The 26420-nt window shown below is 36.0% G+C and overlaps 1 protein-coding gene across 6 annotated transcripts in view; it reads right to left on the bottom strand.

The window, feature by feature from the left end:
- LOC131435045 (uncharacterized) overlaps positions 1-26420 on the bottom strand; it is a 92347-nt gene that overhangs the window by 27914 nt on the left and 38013 nt on the right. For 5 of the 6 annotated variants that reach the window (XM_058602518.1, XM_058602521.1, XM_058602522.1 and 2 more), the window contains exon 3: positions 21763-21800. The gene's annotated coding sequence lies outside the window, so the exon portion shown is untranslated. The remainder of the gene's footprint in view (positions 1-21762; positions 21801-26420) is intronic. The other variant, XM_058602519.1, reaches the window with a different exon arrangement.

The raw sequence follows: 26420 nt of genomic DNA, 5'->3' as shown, positions 1-26420 counted from the left end.
ATAGTTAAACGACACTCACCATGCCGTTTCCGATTGCCTGAGAGTCATGTGAAAAATATAAAAGATTGGTAAATGGGTTCCACACAAACTGAATGAAATACGAAAAACTCAGTTTTTTTGCATTGGATTGTAAATAACGACCAAAATGGTTATGTTTTGAGAATTTGAATCGCAAAAAATCATTGGTAATGCCAAAGCAACCTTTATCATCGAGGGCTTGTTTGAAAAAACCTGTTTAATCCACCGCGAATATACTAAAAATTCTCGAAGGCCGCCAATAGAATGTGAATACGTGTTCTGAGGTGGATGTTTGCCCAAAAAATTAACAAAATGTGTTGAAAGCGAGGACCAGTATTTTTTATAAAAAATATTTCTTTGCCGTTTTTAAATACTTAATTATTTTCAATTAATTGAAACAACGTTTTGAAGTTGCGTACTAGTCTTCCGACCTCATTTTGCAATATTTGAACAATGTTTACATAGTGAACGTGATATTATTTTTATTTAAAAGACATTTTTATTCAGGCCTATTTGCGTACAAGCTTTACGTAGCCGATTGAGCCGATTTTTTTAAATAAAAAATGTTTTGTATTCGATCTCGTTGTCACCCTTTTTCTAGGGGGAGAGGAGCTTCTATTTCCCTCCTGCGAGTATTGAGGGGCACTTTGTTCGTGACTCGTCTCGTCGTCCATTGACGCATCGGTGGTATTGTTGATTTCCGTTTTCTTTTCGTTTTCCTTGTTATTCGCAGTCTTGATCTCGTTGCTAGTTACTGTAGAAGCCAAACATTGGTTGCAGTTGCTGGTTGGTTAGATGGTGAAGGTGTTTTTGAAACAGGAGCACTGCATTCACTAGTTTCCGTTGTTGAGCGGTTGTCCTTGTTTTTGTTTGTTTTGTTTGTTTTCGCAGTTTCAGTGCAAGGTTTGCCGTAGTGTGCAGGTTGTTCACAAAACTGACATGTAACCAGTTGATTGTCATACGTAATCAGCGTTTTACACGGATGTATTCCATCTTAACCACAAACGATGTAAGATGGAATTGCTTTACGTAGTTGCATACGTGCCACTCGCACGCCATTCCGGATACCCGGAAAAAAATTCCGCCATACTTCCCTTTCGACGGAAAGAACTTCACCGTACTGCGACATGTTTTCCCGAACGAACCCATTACTGGTCTGCGGGGGAAGGTCATGCACGCGTACTTCTATTGCATAGTCTACCATGTACACAGGGATTTTATATTTAACATTGTCATGAACAACACTATGTGCGGAGATGGGAATCAAACTCAAGTAGGCTACGTGGAAGGCGATGAAAAAATAGTACTGCTGTTGAGTGCCAAACTAAAAACACAAACGCCAGTGGACTTCGGAAACGTGTTTTACCATATTGATACGGAATCGGGTGAACGTTCGGCTTCGATTGGTAACTGTTGATCAACTATTACACGTCAAAAAACATAATGAGAATGGACAGAAAATGTACTATTACCGGTATAAATGCTCCAAAGCGGTCTAGGAAGACTCAATGAGTCGGAAAGGACATGGCATAAATTTTCTGGAGTTGTCATGGTTTACGGAAATGGGAAAACCATCAACAGCGAGTATTACTGCACAATAGCAATACTGAAACCGGAGGTTAGATCCATAAAGAATTGATCTCTTTATTTGAGAATATAAGAACTTTTATTTAGAACTAAGTTTAAAAAAAAAACAGTTTAACCAGTTTAACTGCGAAATCGAAGTGCGTTCGTTAGAATATTTGACCACTATTCTCGTAACTTCCGGAAACAGCAACCGGGAACCGTGATGGCCAAAGTCGGTTCGTTTGGTCGACAACATAAAGCATTAGCATTAGCATTAGAGACCGCCCGTATGTTGCTACTCCGTTATTGATCAGAACCAATAATGCTTGCAAAATGTTTTTTCTGAAACAACTTGCTTGGAAATAGCACGTAGTTTCACATTGTATAAACTGCATTGATCCCTGCATGCTGATCAATACCGACGCCGGCTAAGTCCGGATGCAGATCTATTTGTGAAGGAAGAATTGTTAGTTGCATTCATGTTGCTACTAGAAACCGAGGAATCATTTACATTTCTTTATGCATCACGAGAAGAGGATATTTGTTAGTTAATTTTTGAATAAGATTATCATGTGTTTATTGCTCTGGGTAGCCGGCTACCGAGAATACGTTGCGTTTTGTATTAATATGTGCTTTGCACAAAAAAACAAAATTCCTTACGAAATTCCGGACAGCCGGCTGTCGGGAGGTTCGCTACCAATTCATACATTTAATTCATTGCGTTCTGTTTTTAATGTGGAACACATTTTTGTTTTCTATATAGCGGTGCAAACTAGAAACTCAAGAAAAATACACGTAGAAAAGTGGTCAGGTTTTGAACAATTACAGCTCAGTTAATTTTGTATCAATTGTTAATATTATGTTACCATTTGATTGGAAATATTTCTACGTATTGATTTGAATGTTCGTAGCCATGTATTTTTATTTTATATCATTGAAATGTAGATTAATAGCTCCTATTTTGGCTGCAAAAAATCTCCGGCATACCGGATTTCCCTGCCATAGTCGACGGTTTTGAAGGAGTAAGCGATATATGAAGAGGAAAGCAGCGCTCTGATTGGTCAATCGATGCAAAAGCGAAGCTGTTGGAAGCACACGAAGCTATAAATATAAGCAAAATTATAGCTAACGTTTCAGTCCTACACGTAGCTTGCTAGAGGTAGGTTGTTGCTAGACAGTAAGACAAAAAGTGCCATAAAACGATTTGAAGCTTTAATTGGTATGCCCTGATCTTGTGTCATGAAAGATTGGATGAAATCCCATGTTATGTCGTTTCGCCTGAGAAATGAACAACTACCCCAGGGTAAATTTTGAGTGCATAAGATTAATTTCTTATTTATATAAGATGAACTCGATTGATAATGAGAAAAAGTTTATCGCTTCAACCGAAATCGCAGAATGGTAGTAATGGATGGTAGAGAAACGCTATAAAAATAACTACTTGCATACAAAATTTGAACACAAGCTTGGCGAAAAGAAGCTTAAATATCGATATCTGTATCGCAAGCATATGCAAACATATGCAAACATGATGTAATTTCGTCGGCTAAAAAACAAATACAAATCATGACAAATAGTCTATATTTTGGGTTCGCGTGTTGGTTCATAATAAAGACTAAGCAGACTCTCGTGCATTTGCGGATTCAAAAGTGTGACGATTAATTGAAAATGTCGATCATTAGAAATTTTGGTTGCCTTGTTCCACGTCAATGGCTCGAACAACCCCATGGGGCTGATCCTTGTAGTTTTTTTTCAATATACAGCCGTAATACTGACAAGGTATCAATCGATCACCATCAATCTAACTTCCACGCGATACGAAGTAATGGCGATACCCGAGCAGAGTGTGAGATCAAATAGAAAACTCATTTTGATGTTGTGATGTTCGCATTTATCGATTACTCAATTTGCTGTTGTTTTGGTCGTTTTAAGTGGCAAAACATCAAAATCGAAAGCAAAAAGATATTCCGATGATAGCAAAAAGAAAACTATTTTTGCTAACAGCGAAAGCAAACTGAAATCTAAATAAGATATAGATTTTTTCTTGTTGATAGCAAAACTAGTTTTCAATTTGAAGTTATTATCAAATAACGAAAACAAACCTGAAATGCATAATCAGTTATTAATTTGCTTTAAAAAGACATTACTGAAAACAAACAAGTCGCGAGCATAAGCTAAAAATAGATCGGGCAAAAGACCCGGGATAGTATACCTTTAGGCGATATTACTTGCAACAATAAAAAAGCGTCAAAAAGCACAACACCTCCACAGAGAGAGACTTGGGTTTCGAACCTAGGTGATTCGGATTCCGAACTTTCTGCGAATGCTATGGACTGTGACGTTAAGTTGTGAGTACATGGAGAATTTTCGATCATATGACAAGCAGTGTTGATTCACCAAGCTGTATACAGGTAGTTTTAGCCGATGTACAGTCGTTTCGTCGCATCCGTCCCGCAGCCATCGTGAATGGCAGTGCGGCTATTTGATAGGTATGAAAATGTGGTCTTTGTCTTTCTCGTATCCAGAAGCTGTAGCATTTGAACATCATAATATCAAATTGAGTTATTTATTTGATGTCACACTACTCGAGTATGTAATCACTTTGAAATACGAATTTCTAGGCTCAGAAGAGCGAGCGCTTTAGAGTGAAGTCTTTTACAGCAAAGGCTTACTGGAGACGTGAATTAGGAATCTGATAATAAGCAATCCCAGATCATATGTTATTTCGATTCCAAAAAAATATCTTACTTATTTCGACTAATTGGGACAATGAACGAGTATCTCACTTCTGCCCACAGACAGCATCACACCGATTTAGCAAGTTTTTAATTCTTGTGTAGACTTAAATTCGGGATCATTCGATGAAGATTAATTTCGGAGCGAACATTAAGCAATTCATTTACTTGCTTCAGATAAAATGGATTAAACATAGATAACTCGTGGAAATCTGATTATTTAGAGAATAGGGTTTTCAAACTAGTTTTCTAAGTTTTTCAAATATTAATGCAAAATCGCTGTACTATATGGACTATATTTGACTATAATATGATCTAGATCAGAACCTGAAATCTTCAAAGCTTTTTTTTCTAATGAAAGTTGTGCGGGATGTCAACACAGAAAGAAATAATGAAATTTACACGAGATGTAAATCAATAGTAACATGGAATAGACATGAGTTGAATCGAAATTTTGATTGAAAACCTTCATCGATGCAAAAATAAATTGAATTGCATTGAATTTTCAATGAATATAACTGTATCTTTCAATTAACGCTTATTTTGCGATTAAATTGTATTGAAACGTACAGAATTGTAAAGTAATTTTATGTTTAATTACCTGCTCCAAATATGTGCATGAAAATAGATGTAAATTCACAAAATATTTTTATCTGTGAAGGTCTACAATATGAAAAATATGTTAGTTAGGAATTTATTCGCCAAGCGCTCCTACAGCGCTCGAAATAGAAATGATAGAAGACATATTACGCTACACAGATAAAAATATTTTGTGAATTTACATCTATTTTCATGCACATATTTGGAGCACGTAATTGAACATAAAATTACCTTACAATTCTGTACGTTTCAATACAATTTAATCGCAAAATAAGCGTTAATTGAAAGATACAGTTATATTCATTGAAAATTCAATGCAATTCAATTTAGTTTTGCACCGATGAAGGTTTTCAATCAAAATTTCGATTCAACCCATGTCTATTACATGTTACTATTGATTTACATCTCGTGTAAATTTCATTATTTCGTTCTGTGTATATCTCTGAAACGTGATGATTTATAACGTCGTTGATTGGAGTTAATAAAATTCTTTCATTTGGTGGCGCTAAAATGCAATCAAATATTCAAACTTTTTAGAGATGGTCCTTGGGATATTTTTAAATGGTTGGGACAAAAAGAGTGGATGGGGGGGGGGGGGCGTTTGTGTGGTTATGAAAAAATTCATATAACTTGACGAGAATCGACACGTTTTGAAGGTCATAGAAACATTTTGCATACCTTAGAATTGACGAGGGGTAGATGTAGCAAGTGCCTTCAAAACGGGGGGTGTAATGTTAGTAACAGCATAACTCCAAAACTACTGAACGGATTGCCACCAAACTTGGCACAGATACTTCTTGCTCTTCAGAGATGGTCATAAAAGGGAGAGAGCGTAGCAAGTGTCCTTTACCGGGGGATGATGGAGGAGGGGAACAAGAAATCGATAGTTTTTTAAGACCATAGAAACATTTTGCATATCTTAGATATGCTTATATAGGGGGTGAATGCAGCAAGTGCCTTTGAAAAGGGGGGTGTAATATTTTTTAATGTTATAACTCCGAAACTACTGAATGGATTGCTATTATAGGTTTATTGTTGAATTTATCTTATTTGTCGACAAACGAGGGAAGCCGGAGGATATAGACTAGGAGAAAATAGTCTGGAAAATCCATTTTCATCCCCCCTCTCTTTTTTGACGAGCACTTTTTACACTACTCAGAGGGCAAAGAGCTGTTGCAAATTCACTAACAAAAGAGGAGTTCAATGTAAAATTCATCGAACGAGAAACGATACTTCTTGATTAATACAGATACTACCTTCACATCAAATCAAGAGGCAGGAGAATAAATATTCTTAACCAAGGGAGGTAAAATTGATCTGAATTGTTGAAGAAATCATAAAATTAATGTGCATTTTTTTAGGTGAATTGAGAAAACTGTCGACCCAAGCTCATGAAAATAAGTTTACGACAACATTTGAATTAACTGAATCGTTAGTATTATCTAACGTAGTTATGAACAGCCTTTCGTTATCAAATAATCATTATCACAATCTTGTGCAATTATGTTGAAATAAACTGTGTTTCACTACGCTCTGAGTATTTCAATGGTCAGAACAATTTCTAAAATGGTTTTTGAGGCCTTGTATTCACGAAACATTTCCGAGCAACGCCGTGTAATTCAGCTAGTATGATATAAAGAAGAGCGTATTATTCAAAGGACTTGTTAGTTGATGCACGAAAAAACAATCACTTTGGCAATACCGATACTCGAATTCTGAACCACAAATAACGGTAAAAACAACAACCGAAAATAATAGTCAGAACATCTAACATCTTGTTTTTTTTAACTAAACGCGAAAACTGTTAGAGAATCTGATATTTAACGTACCCCACCAGAAGGAAATCGTGGACGTCAAATGTATTTTTCATATCAAGTTCCTGACGAAGGTCTTTCTGTGGCTGACGATCAGAGAGATGAGAATGCCCATTTTGGCCGGATCTGGTGAAGGCCCAGTATGCCAGGAGATCGCCAAAGGAGATGAGCTAGCTTCAGATAGACGTGGCACCAATGATCGTCAACCTATCCAATGTCCTCCAGATATGTGGTGTTACAACAATAATCTCGCAAGTAAAAATATAGAGGATTATTAATGTAAAGGTTGCAAAAGTGTTGACAAAAATCTTTTCCTTGATCACGGTTATGGTTCCGGACAACTGCCACAGGAAGCATTTTTGTAAAACGCAACATAGAATTAAAGGAATAATTGTTCCATTAAAATTTATTGTATTTGTATTTTTGTATCGCCTAATGAAATTAGTCCTATTTTGATGCAGTTATTAAGTTGTTGGTTTTGAATAATCATTTTTGGAGTTTCTCAAAATTTTTGCCTCCCAAGTTTTTTTAACCAAAAATGATAACATAATGTGATATCAATTGAAAAATTAATGAGCTGAGATCAAATTAAGATTTCAATGTGATGTTGCTATCATAATAAGATTTCGATTTGCTCTCGTTTTGATGTTTGACTTTGCTCGGGTATCTACTCCCTAACAAAAAAAAAAAAAAAAAAAAAATACCAAATGGATCCTCATCGCAGTCTAAACTTTATTTACATACGTCCTAGTTTAGCACGGTCACTATAAATATTCGCACGGTTCCAAACTTTACGCAAACGTCTTAAACTTAGCGTTCAGCCCGAAGAAAAATAGATCGATTGATCAAACGTTCCCCGAATAATCGACGGAGTTTAGTCTAGCCCGATTATAGTAAGAAGAAATATAATAAAACATTGTAAATTAGAAAAATGTGAAATATATCTAAGGAACGATCACACCAGTATCCTGTTTCTCCTATTCGCATTGCTGTAAACAACGCGCGACGACCCACCACTACTGAGAAAATATAATAAAAAAAACACTCGCGGATGTGTTTGCTGCAGACAAATTTTAGATTTTAGTTGACATCGTTTAATTTTGCGCGGTAAGTTCGCAGTATTCGTCGCATGAAGATTTTTTAGTTTCGCGAATCAGAATTATTCAATAAATAATACTTTTAACACTTTTCACCAACAAAATAACTGTTTCGATCAATTGCTCTACTATAAGTTATTTGATATACATTGAAATTAGTAGAGAATTCGTTTTTCGTTACATGGTCATTTATGATCATATCAAACACTCTTGAAATTGAAATTGAAAGGCTATCCCGGAAACTGAGGTCATAACGAAATAAGATTTAAAATTTTGCATGGGATAGGGTAAGACTTTTCATTCGAAGTTTTTTTAAAAATCGATTCGGCGACTGATCTCGGTTCGAAACTCGCAAAAGCAAGGCAAAATTTCGAAAGAGGTATTGCACCTTATTAAATCATTCAAAATTACCAGAAGTGAGATTCAACAATCGATTAGAATAAACACCATGAGTTCAAAAAGATACAATGAAAATTCCATTATGAAATGCTTAAAAATTATTCGTAGATGCCGAAATTATGCCACACAGCAATTCTAGAATACCATGTAAATGTGAAGTTCGTAGAAGCACGAACAATATATTCGATTCGTATTTTTTCTGCATGAAAAATAAATTTTGACAAATAATCTGAGCGTGACTTAAATTATTCGCGTTTAATTTCCTCCTATTTCAACCACCAAAGTCACAGTTAGAGCCTTTGAGGTTTCAACACGATAAAAGACTGTTATTGCCAAAGTGGAGTCAGAAAACGGTACTTCAAAAGGGGCCCAGGTTGTCAAACGAAAAATTTTGTTTGCGCAAAAAAAAATGTCTTCTAAAAGTTGTAAGTTGGCATAATGGCTTGCATAAATAAAAAAATGCTTGAGGCATGTACGACGCGATGTTGTGACGTGCTCACAATGAGCTTCCTTTGTGTTAGCCTCAATCGAGAGGTTGATCATCCAAAGTGTGGGCGTTTTTATGCTGGCCAAACCACCGACAGCTGCCAGAAACTGGAGAGGATCGTTGTTCATAAATATTTAACCGTGAAATTTGGCTCCGGTTCAGGCTTGTAATCGTAGGTTAGATTATTTTTTCGGATACTAACAATGAAATAGTAAACAAGCGACAAGCGAGATCAATATTTCAATAAGATGAAACACTTGAAGACTGGCGGCTATCAATATTTGAAGGTATCGGAAGTATTTCATTATAATACAAATACGCCTAAAGTAATTGATGCAGACAATTGATCGTACAAGGGAAAACATAAAAAAATGGTAATCATCAGTTATGACCACCCACTACAGAGTAGCAATCAGCTTCAACGAAAATACCGTGGAATGCGTAGGAGTGTGCAAAAACGCCTGATGTTGAAATTGTTGATAGTTGTCAGTACACAATTCATCAGAGGTTAATTGACGAATAGCAGCACTGATCGTTTGATACAACTCGCATTTAAGCTTATATGGAAAGAATTAAAAGCAACAAATTGAGCCACCCGGCTTTGGTGTATACTTTTCTCTCATCTTTAGTGCATATACAGTGACTACTAAAATTTTCATTTCAATTACAAAGGTTGTGTGATTAGTCAATGCAACGAATAGATAGAATATTTTCTAGCATACTTTGCTAAGAGATGGAATTGAAGTGACCGTGCCCATTTTTTCGACCTACACTGTAGTGATGAGATCGAAACTCGTTACAGTATCTATACTGTAGCTTATTGTATATGCTAATGGAAGTATGAATGATCCAATTTGGCACGGGTCGTGCGGCCTAGCTTCAGTGGCCTTTAGTCATTAATTGAATCAAGATATTCACACCGCGTGATCCAGATTTTGATGAATGGCTGATCTTGGAGCTAATATTCTGTTCTATATGAATATGTTTTGTGAAAAATAGGTATGGTAGTTATACAGAGGACATAGTGTAAAATAATTTAGGGATTTGGTTATAAATTAACCAGTTTGAGCTAGGGGCTCATAATCATTTTTAATTTTCTTTACGACTCATGATCGACTTGTCAGTGATGGACAAAGCTATTCGGATCGGGTTCGGGTTCAGTTGGAATTTGTTTATCGGGTTCGGGTCGGGTACGAGTGACGATTTTTACATTTTGAACGGGTACGGGTATTTGAACCCGATATTTGACCCGAAAAAACGAACCTGACAAGCTCAGGTAATTTTTTTTCGGTTTCAGGTCGGGAGCAGGTGAAAGTTTTTTAGTTTTAATCGGGTACTGTTCGAGCTCGAGTTCTAACTATAAACTATATATTGAAACTGAAAAAAAGTTCAACTGAAAGCAAGGAATAGTAATTGGCAAGTACTCCAGAGCTAAAAAATGAATATAGCAATAGGACTATCGATTCCAATAACTCTAAAATCAACTTCAGCAATTATGACAACAACGACGATGGTGAAATGAATTAAGCTGCGAGTAGTAAACAGAACACCGCTTCTCCAAGAAAACGGAATAAATTTAAGGATCTTGAGCCAAATAAATGAATTGAATAAAAAAATCGCAGTAAATAGGATGGTTCCTTTGAAATTGAGAACAGATTATTTTTTTGCGATTCATTTCACTACTAATCGATTATTATTAATATTCAAGCTTATGAGCAACTAATCGATTACACGATAATTGAATATGTGAAAAAATTGGCGTCACTAGTGCGGCTGAAGACGACATCATGGAGAACTGTCCGAATTTACCGAATAAGTATAAAATTTACCGAATAAGTATAGAATTTACCGAATAAGTATAAAAAATAGGTATAAAATTCGCTCAAACTTTAGAAAAATTTTCCGATGCCTGGAGGGCCGAATGTCATATACCAATCGATTCAGCTCGACGAACTGAGCAAATGTCCGTGTGTGTGTTTGTGTGTGTGTGTGTATGTGTGTGTGTGTGTATGTGTGTGTGTGTCTGTATGTGTGTTGTCAACTAAGAGGTCGAGATCTCAGAGATGGCTGAAACGATTTTGATCAAATTAGTCGCAAATGAAAGGTCTCCCCGTCACCCAGAACGCTATTGAATTGTTTTGAGATCGGATGTTTACTTTTTGAGTTATACGAAGTTTTATGTCAAAATTTTCAGTTTTTTAACAATGACTGTCACAATTGACCTTGAAAACAGGATATGTTTTTAGACTTAAATTTCGCTCGAAAATAGCTATCCAACAAGCCATAGATTGTTAAAATCGGTCCATTTTTAACGGAGATATCGACATTTTTGTTTAAGCGAATTTTCCCCCTTTTCCAGCAGTAGGAGTTTTGAGCGCTGTAATACAAAGCAATGCTTGGGAGCTACGTGAAACATGATTTTTTATACTGTTACATCCAATTGTTTCCAAGCACCAAAAAGACTGTGTACAGCATCCTTTTTCATGACATTTTGCCTCGGACTGATTTTAGCACGGTTCGGTTTTTGCAACATAATCGTTCGAATATGACATAAGCAAACCAGATGATGGCAGCATTTTTGAATTGAAAGCAATTCCATGATTATATTGATTTCAACTACTTACAGCAATAAATGTTGGAAGAACATAACACCCTTATACCATTCGCATCAGTTCGTCGAGATCAGTAAATGCGTGTGTGACAAATAAGTTCACTCAATTTTCTCGAAGATGACTCAACCGTTTTCTACAAACTCAGATTCATATGAAAAGTCGTATGCTCCCAAACAGGGTTCCTGAATTATGTTTGGATTCGACTTCTGGTTCCGGAACTACAAGATGATATGGAAATATAAGAATCATCTAAGATCCAAAGGAAAAGTTTTATGATCCTATCGCACATCTTGCTTTTCAGTCAGATCTTCCGGTTTAGGGGACTCGGGGTGATTAATATAAAAATGTTTTTTTCACATAAATTAATCAGGTTTATCGGGTTTGCAGATTTGGATAGTTCAGTTTTAGTGGTATTCAGTTTTCGATTCGGATTTAATTCGCACTACGATTTTTCAAATATGTCTGCATTGATTTTCAAACATTTTGAAACAAATGTGAACTATACAGCTACTCAGATGAATTTATCTGACTTCGACTACCCCGATTTTCGAATTCTGGTTCCAGTATCGAATCGTTTCTCAAAGCTCAATCGTTTTCTCAAAAAAAGCCAAATCGACAAAGACAAAATTAATTAACTGTAGCTTTATACGCTCAACTCTGGAGTATGCATCCTTTTTACCTTCGAGACATTCAACGCCTTGAATCAATTCAACGCAAATTCGTCCGTTTTGAACTTCGTCGTCTTTCGTGAACCTTCCGAGCTACGAAGATCGTTGCAAGCTGATTGACCTAGATTTGCTCTCTGTTCGACGTGACGTCTGTAAGGTCATGTTTGTCACTGATTTACTACAAGTTCGTATAGTCTGTTCAGATCTTCTACAATTGTTACACTTAGATAGTCATCGCCGTACTCTTCGTTTCCAGCCATTTCTTAGAATACTCTCATCTAAAACTAGGCGACACATACTAATCTAGGTTCGTAATAACTGTAGTTATATTACGAACCTTTGACTAGTAGGTGTTGCCTATTTAATAATTTCTGCAATGTATTTGACCTTCATTATTCTCGTAATGTTCTAAAAAAGCTGTTTCTCAGTTATCTGTCTCGATAGGTTCTGGTAACTAGAATACTATATTTAGTATTAGTTTTCTCTCATCATTGTATAATCTCTAAGTTTTAGTTTTAAGTTATTATGTATTATGTACTATTTGGATCATTCTAATCTGTTGATGCAAAAGATGAAGAGGTTTTATGCCTGTTGGAGAGAAAGTTTTTAACTAAACTTGCTCCACTGGGCTTTCCCCTGCTCCGTAATTACAGAATGATTAATTTTTAGAATTCAAACGGATATAGAAGATGACAATCCCGAAAAGCTTTAAAGTTGGACTCAAAACTATTGCAATTTATTCGTCATATGGCCATACGAATCGGTTTGGGTTATACTGGTTCCTGAATACCGGCTCTGGAGAAATCTTAAACAATCGTAAACTCATTGTACCGTAAACCGATTGTCACACTTTTAGATTCAAATTCGATCCGGTTTGCAGTTTCGTCATTACAGAGCAATAAGTGATTAAAATCTCAAATTGCCGCTTAGAACGACGCTCATTAAAATAATGCCATGAGAACTAAAACACCGAAGAATATTCATGCAAAAACACATGCGGATTGATCATCTCACTGCTAGGTGGATTAAGCACGTTTTCTTCAGTAAGTTTGATGTGTCGTTATTATTAGAAATTGGATGGATAATTCTTGGGCAACGGTGAGTCTACCCACATTAAATTGTGTGCTTAAATTGTGAACTAATAGTAACTTTACATACACGAATACCCACCACCGGTGTGTTTCGAAGAATAATATTAAATCATTAAAATATCAGTTCACTACAAACAACTCTATTATCATCAGAGCTTAAAATTGTCACTCATTCCCAATGAAAAAATCCAATCCGACAGTCTCATATTCGCTTTGTTTGAAGCATGCTTTTGTGAACTACTCGAATCAATCTATAATTATTTGGTATCAAAAAATTAGAGTCAGAAATTATTTAATAAAATGTTGAAAAATATTTTCACTGCGAAAGAGGGTATAAATGCCAACGTCATTCGTTGTTCTTTGACAATACAAAACCAAAATAACGCCTGCAGGGAGAATCAATAGAATTTCAATACTCATTATTTGATCGATACATTGATAATCTTTTGGTTATAAAGAGTGTCTAAAAGTAATCGAAGTAATTACGTCCCAGAATATCGTTGGATACCAAAACTACTACGGATTCGAGCAATCAATCATTGTAAATCGTTTTCTGTCACTAACGATTCTCAAAGCTTATGCGTACGCGATTTTCACTGGAAACCAAAAATGACTGAAAGGGCAAATCAAAGAAACAACACTATTTTGAAACTACTGTTCTGCTTTTGTCGTTGCCTGGGCATGGATTTAGTTCTCATAATTTGCTAGCGAAGCTGAGGGTGACATTATTTCCCGTCATTTTCATGGATTTTGTGTTAATGAAAATTATCATACCGTAAATCAAACTAACGAACAACTTTAAAACGTATGATTGCGAAATGAGTTTTAATAACCCTATTCAACGTCCAATTATCAAAACTCGATTGTGAACTGAATAATCCATGAACTTTTTTTTCATAAATACGTTCATTTCTTACGGTAATATACATTAGTTTTTCTTCGCCGTAGCATCCACCATACACAGTACTTCAAACCTTATATAGTTATAGTCAAAACTGTTACTATTTAATATAACATATTACTACTAGTTTCTTTAAATAACATATTAGTATTTCGGTATTCATTAGAATTCATGAACTTGTGCAAAATTTTATAAAGTTAACGACTCCGTACCATAAGAAGAGAATTTGTTTGATTTTTAGTACCCTTTGTTGTTACGTTCCTTTCCTATATGAGTCCCGATTGTGCTTATCTACAGTAACAAAAAAGTACGAGTGCAAAATCGCAACTACCCACTCAGTAAGCTTAGGGCGAAACTTTTTGTTACGCAACCGGTTTACCTACTCCGACACTATTTGGGAATGAGGGCGTATAACTCCAGATGTTTCGGATAGCTGAGTGCGTTGCTCGTGTTCGCCTTTAAACGTTGCGACACGGGATGGCAGCGTGCCGGAAATAATGAGATTCGTACGGTGTGGAATTAATTGAGTGGCCAACACCGGGACCCTAGCATATGACGTCACACTTCAAGTCGCGCATAATTAAAAGTAATTATAAATACACGCCTGTGAAGATTTACTGCTAGTTGCGTTTTGATGTGTGGGACTATTCATTCAAGTAGCAGCTCTACGAAAGCTACGATCCTATCCTGAGAAAGTGATGTGTCGAATAAGTGATCGCGTGTTGAACTGCGATCAAGCGTCAATCTTGATAACCCTAGGTCATGTATTTCCACTGTTTGCATTTAAATTATGCAACGGACATGACTTTGAAAACATACACCTACTAAAACGACGGTGTGTGTGTCAGCAATCTTTCGCTTAGAGAATTAATTGTGAAAGTGATTTGAAAACACCAAATTTTTAACCAAATCACAAACCATTCGACTGCATATTTGAATTTTAATATCAAAAAAGTTCGCTTGGTATTTCTTTTATGGAATTTGGCCATCCTTTTTGACATCGATTCTGTGCTACGTACTGATACCAAGAATCCTTCCAGGTCGGGTCTCGGACATATGACAACTGGTTTGCGAAATCAATTCCATTTATCTGGATCTGACTACCTTATCTGGAATTACATGGTGATAAGTGATAAAATGAATAAGTTTAATGTCACTCAATTTTCCCATAGATGACGGAGCCGATTTCCAAAAACAATTCTATTGAAAGATCGGAAAATTCGTGAATGTCACCTGGACTAGACTTTTGAATCCGACTTTACATACTGATATGTGCAGATTTCGTCAAATTGAATATTAAATTCTACAAGTTTTCAGACTATATTTGTTGATGACCAAACAAAATAACTTGCTTTATCGGACTTCGGCTTACGAAAGCACCAAACATAATGGTCTGTCAATTCGGTTCAATACCGTATGGGTACCGGTTCGCGTGAAGTGCATATGATTATTTACACATTATTACGTTTCGTCTTCGACTCATCAGTGTATTAGCAGTTTATGTTGAGCTACTTGGTTTTCTCCTGCTTCAGTAAATCATTTTTAAACTGCCTTTCTATCTCTTAGGTGCTAGGTTCGGCTATGGAGTTAATTTTGTTGTTACGCCGCATAGAAAGCGAGACTATGAGATTTGAGCCTTATTAGGCTTTTCCCATTCCTTAATAAAATTGAATAGAATAACAGTGACTGAGCGATTCCAAAAATGAATAACAAATCATCAAATTCCACATACTCCGGTTTGGTTAAAATTATGCAGTCGTTTTCAGTAAAGCAAAGCATTTGTTTTGCTCAGATGGAGAGACCGATTCACCTCAGAACTGATTTTTCAAAAGGGCGTATGAATATGTATCAGTTTTTAATTTTATTAAAATGGTGTTAAGGAATAAGTTATAGTAATAGGAAACAACGTGGGTTCTTTGAAAAAATATACACTTGTTTTATTAAGTTGAAAAATGAACTTGTTTTTTAAGTTGAAGAAATCACAATTAAGTCAATTTGCAGGCACTTGCAAAACTTAGAAAATTCTTAATGATGATGTTAATAAATCTGAGTATTTTTAACTTCATGTCCCTATATCTCAGGAACGATTACTTCAAGAAAAGTTCGTTATAAGAAAATTTATTACCTTTGAACTGCAGAGAAATACTTTTTGGTTGAATAACTAATAACTTAATAAAAGTTCAACCTAATGCAGCTTCTAGTATTTGAAATAAAAATATTGTTAAAAAAACTTTAGATGCCATTTTTTACTTGATTTTTCGGTTAATTTATACTTTTTGAAAAATCTTTGAATTTTTTTTTCAGTGCATTTTATTTTAAGTCCTCATTTGATTTCCAAGAACTTCTTCTTTGAAAAAATGTTCGCTCAATCAATAGTTTTGGAGTTACAACAATTTCAAGAGAATCGGTTCTAGTTCTACATAAACCTGGTATATTTCTTTCTCTGTCGAAAGGTAATAGAATTGATGGAAAAACTAACTTTTCACCGGAGCGACGGAGTCCCCTTGTGTTATAAATCGTTGGACTCAGCATTGCTTATCAGCAAACTTAGACTTGTCTGAAAGGAATAATGGAATAAGTGACGTAAATCGGAAGAACGTCTGTTTTGTCTTTCTTTATAGAATGGTATTAGAATTTCTGGAAAACCCGACTTTCAAACGGAGCCTCGGAGGCCCATAGTGTTATATACCATTCGACTCAGTTCGACGAGATCGGAAAATGTCACTTTTCGAAGATATTTTAACGCGCTCAATTTTCTCAGAGATGGAGAACCGATTTTAACAAACTTATGCTCGTTTGAAAGCTACTGTTGGGCCATTGGTCAAGTTCAAAGATGAAATGGCTGTGACTTTTGGTTCCGGAGATATGATTGTATAAGTGACGTAACCGCACTTCGAAAAAAGTTCCCATGCAAAATTTGAGCTAAATCAGACATAGGTAAGGGGTGCTAAGTCCCAGAAAGTCGATGTTTTGAAAAATAAATCTCGACGTCAGTTCGCTCGTACATCTCAACCAAGTCAGTCGATAAACCAAAACCGCTTACGTTCGAGACAGAAGAAATCAAGTACAGTATTGTGTAGTGAACAATAGAACGATCTCGAAATGAGTGAACCAAACGAACAAAAGCTACCGCCGGTACGAAAGAATACAATTATTGTTGACTTCAGACAGTGCAAAATTTGACCTTCGAAACGAGAACTTGAAGGTTTTCTTAAGGAGCAAATGCATCTTGACATTAAACGTGTGCATTTACTTCAATGCAATAAAACCAATAATGTTGTTTATATCCAGTTCTCTAAAGAGTTGGATGCAATTCAATTCGCTAAAGACAATAATAATGTGCACTATGTGGAGCATGAAAATATCAAGTACAACATTCCAGTATATATGGAAGATAGTGCTATAGAAGTGCGTGTGCATGATCTACCCTCATGCGTCCCCGATCCTTATATTCACGCAACTATGTCCCAATACGGAGAGATTCTCTCTATCGAAAAAGAAAAGTGGAAAAAATTTTCCCCCGGTATTCTAAATGGCGTACGTTTGTTACGCATGCGCTTGAGGAGGCCTATACCTTCTTATGTGACATTCGGTCAGGATACAAGAATACCGTGCAAATCACTTGTTACCTATGACAATCAGATGGCCACATGTCAATATTGCCAAAAAGCTGTTCACTACGGTAAGCCATGTAATAAACCGGACAAGGAGACAACTATACCAAAGGACAACGGTGCTTCCTTTACACCAACCCCAAGCAACCCCAGTACACCTGTGACAGTCACCAACAACAGGGAAGTATCCCCTTCAACGAAACCATCCAACGTAACCCCTATAGAACAAAGTACACCAGCTGCAATTAACAGCTTACCATCCAACCAACCAGCAACTGCAAACAATGTACAACAAGGCGCATCTACAGCAACTAGCAACGAAATCAACAACAATACCACGGCAATGGATGACGAGACGAACCACGAACAAACTGCCCCTCAATCCTCGCAGGAGGAAAATGGAAGCTCCTCTCCCCCTAGAAAAAGGGTGACAACGAGATCCAATACAAAAAAAAATTATCTAAAAACTCAGCTAAATCGGCCACGTAAAGCTTGTACGCAAATAGGCCTGAATAAAATATCTTTTAAATGAAAAAAAAATCTCGACGTTTCATGCAATTCTAAGACTTTTGGCATCAAAAAAATTTTGTCGATTTCGGAAATTTCATGTACCGATTTTATCGAGCTTAGGCACGCTTAGAAGTTACTATTGGTTCATTGAACGGAATTGAAGTAAAAATAGCTGTCACATGCGGGTCCGGTGATAAATAGTATAAGTGACATAAACGACAATAAACCAATTTAAAAAATTTCAGGCTCGCTCGGAACTAATATTGGGTTGTGGATCGAGTTCGAAAATCATATGGCTGACAATTCAAGTTTCGGAGATATAATCGGTAAAGTCACGCTACCGTAAAATTATTTTAGAAAATGACCGATGATCAAGTTCAAATGTATTATTACGGGTGCACTTGGTTTGAGGAATGCTGCCAAATGGGTGACCTAAGCACTACAGCATGCTCTTGTGAGCCACCCGAATAAACCTAAATGAATCTGCATCAAAATCTTTGGGCTCGATTTTGATGCAAATTCAATTATCTTATAAAAAAGGCAATAAATGTTCTAATGAGTCTGCGTCAATGACAAGAGAAAGGCACACCATTAGGTGGATTGAGAATAGGTTTTTAAAATTACATTTTCAGATATTTAGAAAATGACTACATCTATAGAAAAGACCACTGTGAGCAAATGCATTGCTTTCAATCTGTGAAATTATTTTCTAGTGTTTGAATGGCATCTTTCCATCAACAACTTGATCTTTGGCAAATGTCTTCAAATTGTTTCAGCTGTGGTATCATTTTTTAAAAGGCACTAATCAAATTAAAGTAGAATGTTTGTTTTAGAAACAAGTTTCGGTTTCTTTCTCCCTTGTTTGGTTCCAGTGTATCCAAAGATCAAAATGTGTCAGGTTCGTTTGCGCAACCCTGTTGTTTGCGTAAAATTTTAGATTGAAATAATGATGTTGATATAAGACATGAGAAGGTTTCATGCAGGCTGGAAAAGGAGAATTACAGAATATCGATCCAGTAGGCTTTTTTCGTACCTCTAAATAAATAAATAAATAAAAAATAATAAATGAATTACTGAATAGATAAATGATTTTTTATATATCGTTTAATTAGGGCCGGCTTTAACCATTATGGTCATTCGCCGGGTAAAATAATTATTGAACAGTTTATAAATAAATAAATAAATAAATATATAAATAAATAAATAAATAAATAAACAAATAAATAATTAAATAAATAAATAAACAAATAAATAAATAAATAAATAAACAAATAAATAATTAAATAAATAAATAAATAAATAAATAAATAAATAAATAAATAAATAAATAAATAAATAAATAAAACAATAAATAAACAAACAAACAAATAAATAAATAAATAAATAAATGATTAAATAAATAAATAAACAAATGATCCTATTTTTCTGATCTTGCACAAATTTCAAATTTTCGGTAATCTTATTAGTATTCAATCTAGTATACAACTTTTGAGCTTGTTTTTAAAATAATCGTATTCTTAAACTGTATCTATCAAAAGCTATTTGTAAAACGTTGTGTTGAGATGATAACATTTTTTAATAACATAACTGCATTCCGGAGAAAACTATGATCCACAATTTGCTCGATTTCTAATTAAGAAATTGTTCCACATCGAGATCAAGATAACATTTTCTCCTTTTATCTATTATAAGATTATTTTTCGTCTGTTTTCGATCACGTCAATCTTTCTGAATGATGTATTTTGTTCGGATCATTAATCTCTCGTTTAAGCGTTAAGTTGCAAACAGCCGGTCTTCGAATGCTTGCACACCAATATGCGGCGACAAGCAGCTCGTTCTCATACCAATCAAACCAACATCAGCGGGTGTGTCAATTAAGAAAATTTAACCGGTCGTTTTCGACCACGTGATCGTTAACTCCACGTTAAAACTGCAGAAACTTGGTTTTGATAATTGATTAATTTTGGGTCTTTGCCATCGTACGTGTACGCATCGGCATATATATTTTTGTGTGCCGTGTGGTTCTGCCCACGGGGTGTCCAACTTCATATAGCTAGCGCGCGTAATCACATACGGTGCGCTAAACTGCTCATTAGTGATAGTTAAATACCTTCCTCGATACTTTCGTGGATTGTCAGGGATTTATCGGCTGTCAAGCATTCCAAGATGTGGATAACCGTTTGCGAGGGGCGAGCCTCCGAAACTTCAAGTTTCTAATTCAATGCGTCAAAATACAACAAACGGAATGTTTACCGTTGAACATATTTCATTGACAAAGAATTCAAAACATTTTAACTATCTACATGTTGGACACGGTTGCTGACATGAATTTGACGTTTTCCTTTCCTCAAAAATTGTAGATATTCTGAATCTTATCTGATCCAATCATGACGGGTAGCCCCTCGGACATGGGAAACCCGCCAGTAGCGTGACCAACTTGCAGAGGTGAGTCGGAAAATTAATTCCATTTAATTCGGCAGGTCCGTTTGGTCGTCACGTTTCGTTGTGCATTTTTTTAGCTTTAGCTTTCGGTGCCGGCAACAATCGATGAATGAGTTTCCCTTCAACAGAAGCACCATTTCACACCGTCGACCAGTATTGACTTTGGAGCGTATGTCGGCTTAAGCGTATTCGAATTTTTAAAATGCGAAAAGTATCTATCGGAGCAGAAGTAATTATGTTCTCTGAACAATATACTTTTATCAGGTGTTGAAATAATGTAGGCATCCAGTAAGAAAGTCACATGTTAACGAACGTCTCATCATAGATGCAATTGGTTTTAGTGAAGGGAATGCGAAAAAAAGAATGAGCTCGAAGAAAAAAGTGGCGAATGTCGAGGTCTAGCGGATATAAGAGTTCAGAAGAATCGATTCTATAAGCTTGTAATAGTTTTGAAAGTACTGAAGATTTAGAAGAACCCTTCATGGAAGTTGCTGAACCGCGAAACGAACTAATTTATGGTGAATGGATTCGCTAACTAATTAGGTGAACAGAGAATTGTTGCATATTCATGTTTAGTTACAGATAGCTACCAATTAATTAATAGATAAATATAAACGAATAAATGAATGGATAAATAAGTAAATAAATAGCTAAAAGAAACAACATTATGACACATGTTTGGGAATAACACAATGAGAATTTCTCAGGGAGAGGAAGGATCTTTAGATAATTTAATGAAATTTTTACTTTGAAGGGTGCTTGATATGGCCCCTTTTTTTTAAAGAAAAACATTTTCGTTTAAAAATTGCACAACGCTATGCCTCAATACTAAAATCAATGTTCTATATTTTTACATCTTCAAATTCACACTCTTTCTCTGCATAAAGCGTTTTTGCGAACAGCGTTCTCAGAACAATAAGAACACTATATTTACAAAGTCCAGTGAGGAAAACCTTTCTGTTCAAATTCTATTATGGGATGTTATCTTATATCTATACTGCGTAGAAACAAATTAGACTTTTTATTTCATTTATTTGGTAAAATAAAGTTCCCATCTAGACTATTGAGACTATCGATATTAAATCATTCGAATGTTCGCATGTTCGTGTATAGTCGATAAAATCACTTCTGCCAACTTTGGTCCACCTAATTATTATTATTAATACGGGACTGATTAATTTTTTCGATAGATTGATATATTTACTTACCGTAGACTTACTTCTTTTTCGCGCCGTTAATCGGTTTCCTGTAAAAAGATAGAGGAAGATATTTAAATGAATTTAGTCATAACCACGAGACTTATGAGAAAATCGATCAAAGATTGGATAAAAATAATATAAAATTAAAACCGTGCGTGGTGCTGCATTCCGATGCGGAACATGACCATCTGAAAAATTTTGCAGCCAATTACATGGTTAACACACTGACTCTGAAAATTTTTCCATGTCAGGGCTCGAGCATATGGGCTCTAGACTTAAGATATTTTCGAGAAGGAAGATCTTCATCTTTAACGAATGAAGGTTCCACGTTGTCACACCAAGCGGTGAAGCATAAAGCGAGTTTTACGATCACTTTTAATTTAAGCCGTTGCAATACTGGTTTTATCACCTTTTCCAAGAATCAGTTATCGCTGTGGGGCGATAAGCAATAAACCCTAACTGGAAAATAGCATTACTTTTTACGCGAAATAAGTGTATTTAGTATTGAATACCAGAGATGTCTATCTCCTCTGTGTGACGAAGAGCAAGCAATATTTCTCCCCTCGCACTGACAACTTCAACGAGAGCTCTTCTCTTTCACATTTATACACCACTGTTGTGTAAAGTGTACACGCATCATGAGTGCGTTTGTTTATTTCCTTTTACCTCTTCCACTGAATCGCACCAAAGTGCTAGAGCATTAGCTAATAAATTCTCCGAGGTGGATGCAGATACTTTCACAGAGGTGTACACGCCGGTGAGCACTCTGCTGTATGGTTTTCGTAGATGAAGCGTGGACACGCAAAATCAGCAAAATAAAACAATTTATCGTAAAATTTTCGGTTTTCCTTGCAAATTTTTCATAGCAAGGCCAGATCTACTCTCTATTAATTGAAGTTCACAGAAGTGTTCGCTCACCATCACGCGCCAGTGGTCACTTGGGTGTATTTAGACGAGAGCGCGTGTGAGCGATTCATGCGAAGAGAATAAGTTTCACTCGCGCCAGCTGCTTTAACCACGAGCACACACTCAAATGCTGTCTATTCGACACTGAGAAGAAGTGCGCTTTCCTCTTTGTGCGGTGCTTCGTTTTTTTCATCCTCGGTGTGGCAAAAATCTGACTCTAGCGTTTATCACTCTGGTGAAATGCCATCTCTGTTGAATACGATCGTTTTACTTGACTTTATATTTCATTGCGAAATCGAAGTTTACTGAATACTGGTGGTGATTTTAGTAGGATCCATAAATTCATGATAATCATCAACTCTTGAAAACCCTGAGCTTCGGATGATGAGCCACACTGCGAGTACCGCCGGGTGCGAGTACGTTTACTCTTCTTTACTGCGGATTGGGTTTAATTGAAGGCACTGGAAATGGATGTTTCGTCGTTAGGTAATTTCAAGCTAGCCATCGTATTGAATTGGAATTGATTTCCAATTCGTATTAGTTTAAAATTCATCCCAACCGTATCTAATACGGTTGGGATGAATTTTAAACTAACACATTTGTCCCGAGCTGGTTGAGTCCTTTCGAGAAGTAGAATCATAATTATCAGGAGTAAATATTTAATTAATTGTTGATAACTCATTTTTTTTCCTTTATGGGTTGCTCTGGTCGAGGGGGGTGGTTACAACGATCCACACTTTCCATACCGGACGAACTAGGCTATGGTGCCCAAATGAACACTAGTAACGAAGGAGGAAACCGGCCTATCATTGATAGGTTCTCTCCAGCATGTAACCCAAGCGACAGATTCCTTTACGGTTATCAATTTGCAACGAAAGATACGAATATCTTCTATTGCAAGTTCACCAGAGAGTTTGTCACTTGGGCAGGAAGTGTGTGCTTCACCCTGTAACCAGTCAATCATTGAGTCGTGCGTCTGTATCGTATTAGTATTTTGTCATCCTACCAACTGCTTCTGTGTCTTAAATGTCTTCGTCGATGATACTTTGGAAAATTTCGCTTTGTATCCGCTTCGGTCTTGGCCCTGCTTTCCTATATAGTCTTTTATGTCTGAAGCGGTACAAACGATTATTACTTTAAAGTTCCTAAATAGATGTAGATATGTTTGGTCTACTAACACTATTCATTCTAATCTGCTCTGATTGTTTCTATCTTTGTCGAAGTTACATTACATTTCCTTTTCCCCATTGCATCGTTTTTTCGACTATGCCGGAGAAACCTGTTAATATCTCAATGTGATAATTTATCAAGAATAAAGAAATAATAATAATTACTATAACAATAATAATATCAATAAGAAATAATAATAGTGACAATCACAACAATAATAATAATGATAATAATAAAAGTAATAATAAAAATAGAAATATTGTGACTTACCAAAAGTTAATATGTCATCAAATGAGTTATTACATAAAAATACCAATTTTTCGTTGTTTTACTGGGGCTCTTGATTTGTTCTCAATTTCCTTTTGGTATTCCTGTGGCACCCTAAGATTTTTCCGCTCCATATAGTTTTTGTCTATAATCTTTTATTTTGATAGTTTCTCGTGATAAAAATAAAATAAAATCAGGTGTTGTTAAATTATATAATGTAAGGATGCGCATTTAACACTAGATTGCCCAGGAAAGTCACAATATGTAAACAATGGAAGGAATGCTTGAAATTCTGTGAACTTTTCTAATTCTTTATTTAACGATATATGCACTTAGGCACACTGCACTAGCTTTTATTTATTCTGTCACAGTTTATATTATTGACTTTCTCTCTTCCAATCATTTTGACTGCTTTTGAGCAATTTAGGTCTAAACTAAGTTTTGGGCTTTCTAGTGTTGAGCACGCATCCAGGAAACAAGAACTACATGCATTTCGTGAAGAAATACTAGGTGTGATTGGATAAAATGGTCCACGTGAACCGTTCTCTTCCAGAAACACACATCTCACAATCTTAGTTACAAGGTGACATCTGCGTCCAAGTTGGAGAAATCTAAGTACATTCAAACCTTTTCCGATTTGAAAGTGTATTTACACCTGATCAATCAGTTTCACCGTAATTGCAATTTGTAAACATTACCGATACCGAACTGGATCGAAAAGGTTTGAAAGTTCCTAAACGGTTCATAAGATGTCAATTTACTCCTATTCCTGATAACAATAGTCCTCCTTTTAGAATTGAATTCACCAAGTTCAGGACGAATATGATATATTAATATTCATCCCAAATGGATCAAAATAATTCAAATTGGTGACCAATTCCAGGCATAAGAATGCTCGAAACCACCTAATGACCTATTGTCAATTTCAAGCAGTATTAGTCCTGTCCACTCCGAGATCGATCCAGATAACATAACAATTTTCATCTTTTACATTTATAAGCGAACGATCGATCTCGGTATGGTCCGACTTTGTCAATACGCGAAGTGTAAATTGACTCCCACCCCCATCCGCCAAGCGGGGGTACGCGCCCTGTAGCTCATCATCCAAAGCCCAGGGTTAATTAATTGTTGATAACTCATGAAATGTTATTATATTTTAATTGCTAGTTGGGGATTGGTTGCAAATTGAAATGTGTGTTTTTGAAGAGTGCCGAATAACGTGGAACACAACATAAAAAACGACATTTCTGGTAGATTGTATGCATTATAAATGTAGTTCTCTGTTAGATTGCGTTGTTTAATACTTGGTACTTTTACAGACATGACACAATAAAGTTTCTATTATAGTGGTATTATACTTGAGACATTCATTATATTCATTCAGTACCATTCTAATGTTCCACTTATTCATCAATCAACGTTCATACTCAATTAGAGTTGAAATCACACCACACTTGCTAATAAAATCGCGACCGTAGGAACACTTCCAGATCTCTATCTCTACGCAACCAAAAACCGCTACCATTTCGCAATGGTTCAGAATCTGTCAATTTTTATGGCTGCGTCCTGTTCTTTACACTCTTCTCTAACCACTTGTGCAGTTGTTTATTCGTTTTCATTAGTGTGTTTCGAAATACGTGGACTTTCAGTAGAACAACGTCGAAAAATTGTGTACAAATGGTGCACATAACGCGGACTGTCACTGAGAAAGATAGCAAAAATGGAAGGAGTAAGTGAAAAAGCCGTGCGAAATGCAATCAGGAAGTTCGATGAGGTAACACCTCTGAGGATAAACCGAAAACGGATCGAAAAAAGGTCCTGCTAACCCTCAGTTGGATAAACGTATACTGAAGGCGTTCGAGCAAAAGAAGGAGGTTTCAGTTCGGGATGTGGCCAAAAAAGTGGGCACTTCGAAGTCAAATGTTCTTCTTGCTAAAGAACGTTTGAATCTTCGAACCTAAAAGATGCAGAAACAACCAAAACGTAGTCCGAAACTAGAAGCATCGATCAGACCGAGGGTTCGAAAGCTGTAAAATACGATTCTTGCTGGAAATTTGAACTGCATAATCATGGACGACGAAACCTACGTGAAACTCGATTACAAATCCTTGCCGGGACCACAATATTATACGGTGCGAAAAGGGCAAGTGTTAAACCAGTCCAAGACATCGATTGAAGTCGAAAAATTTGGTAAGAAAGCTATGGTCTGGCAAGCAATTTGTAGCTGCGGTAAGATTTCGAAACCCTTCATCACCACTGCTTCAATGAACAGCGAAATATACATCAAGGAATGTTTACAAAAACGACTTGTCGCCAAGAAGTCT

Source organism: Malaya genurostris, chromosome 3 (assembly GCF_030247185.1).
Source record: "Malaya genurostris strain Urasoe2022 chromosome 3, Malgen_1.1, whole genome shotgun sequence".
In the NCBI taxonomy this organism is placed as follows: domain Eukaryota; kingdom Metazoa; phylum Arthropoda; class Insecta; order Diptera; family Culicidae; genus Malaya; species Malaya genurostris.
The sequence above is the reverse complement of the archived record's forward strand: the minus strand, read 5'-3'. Positions and strand labels throughout refer to the sequence as shown.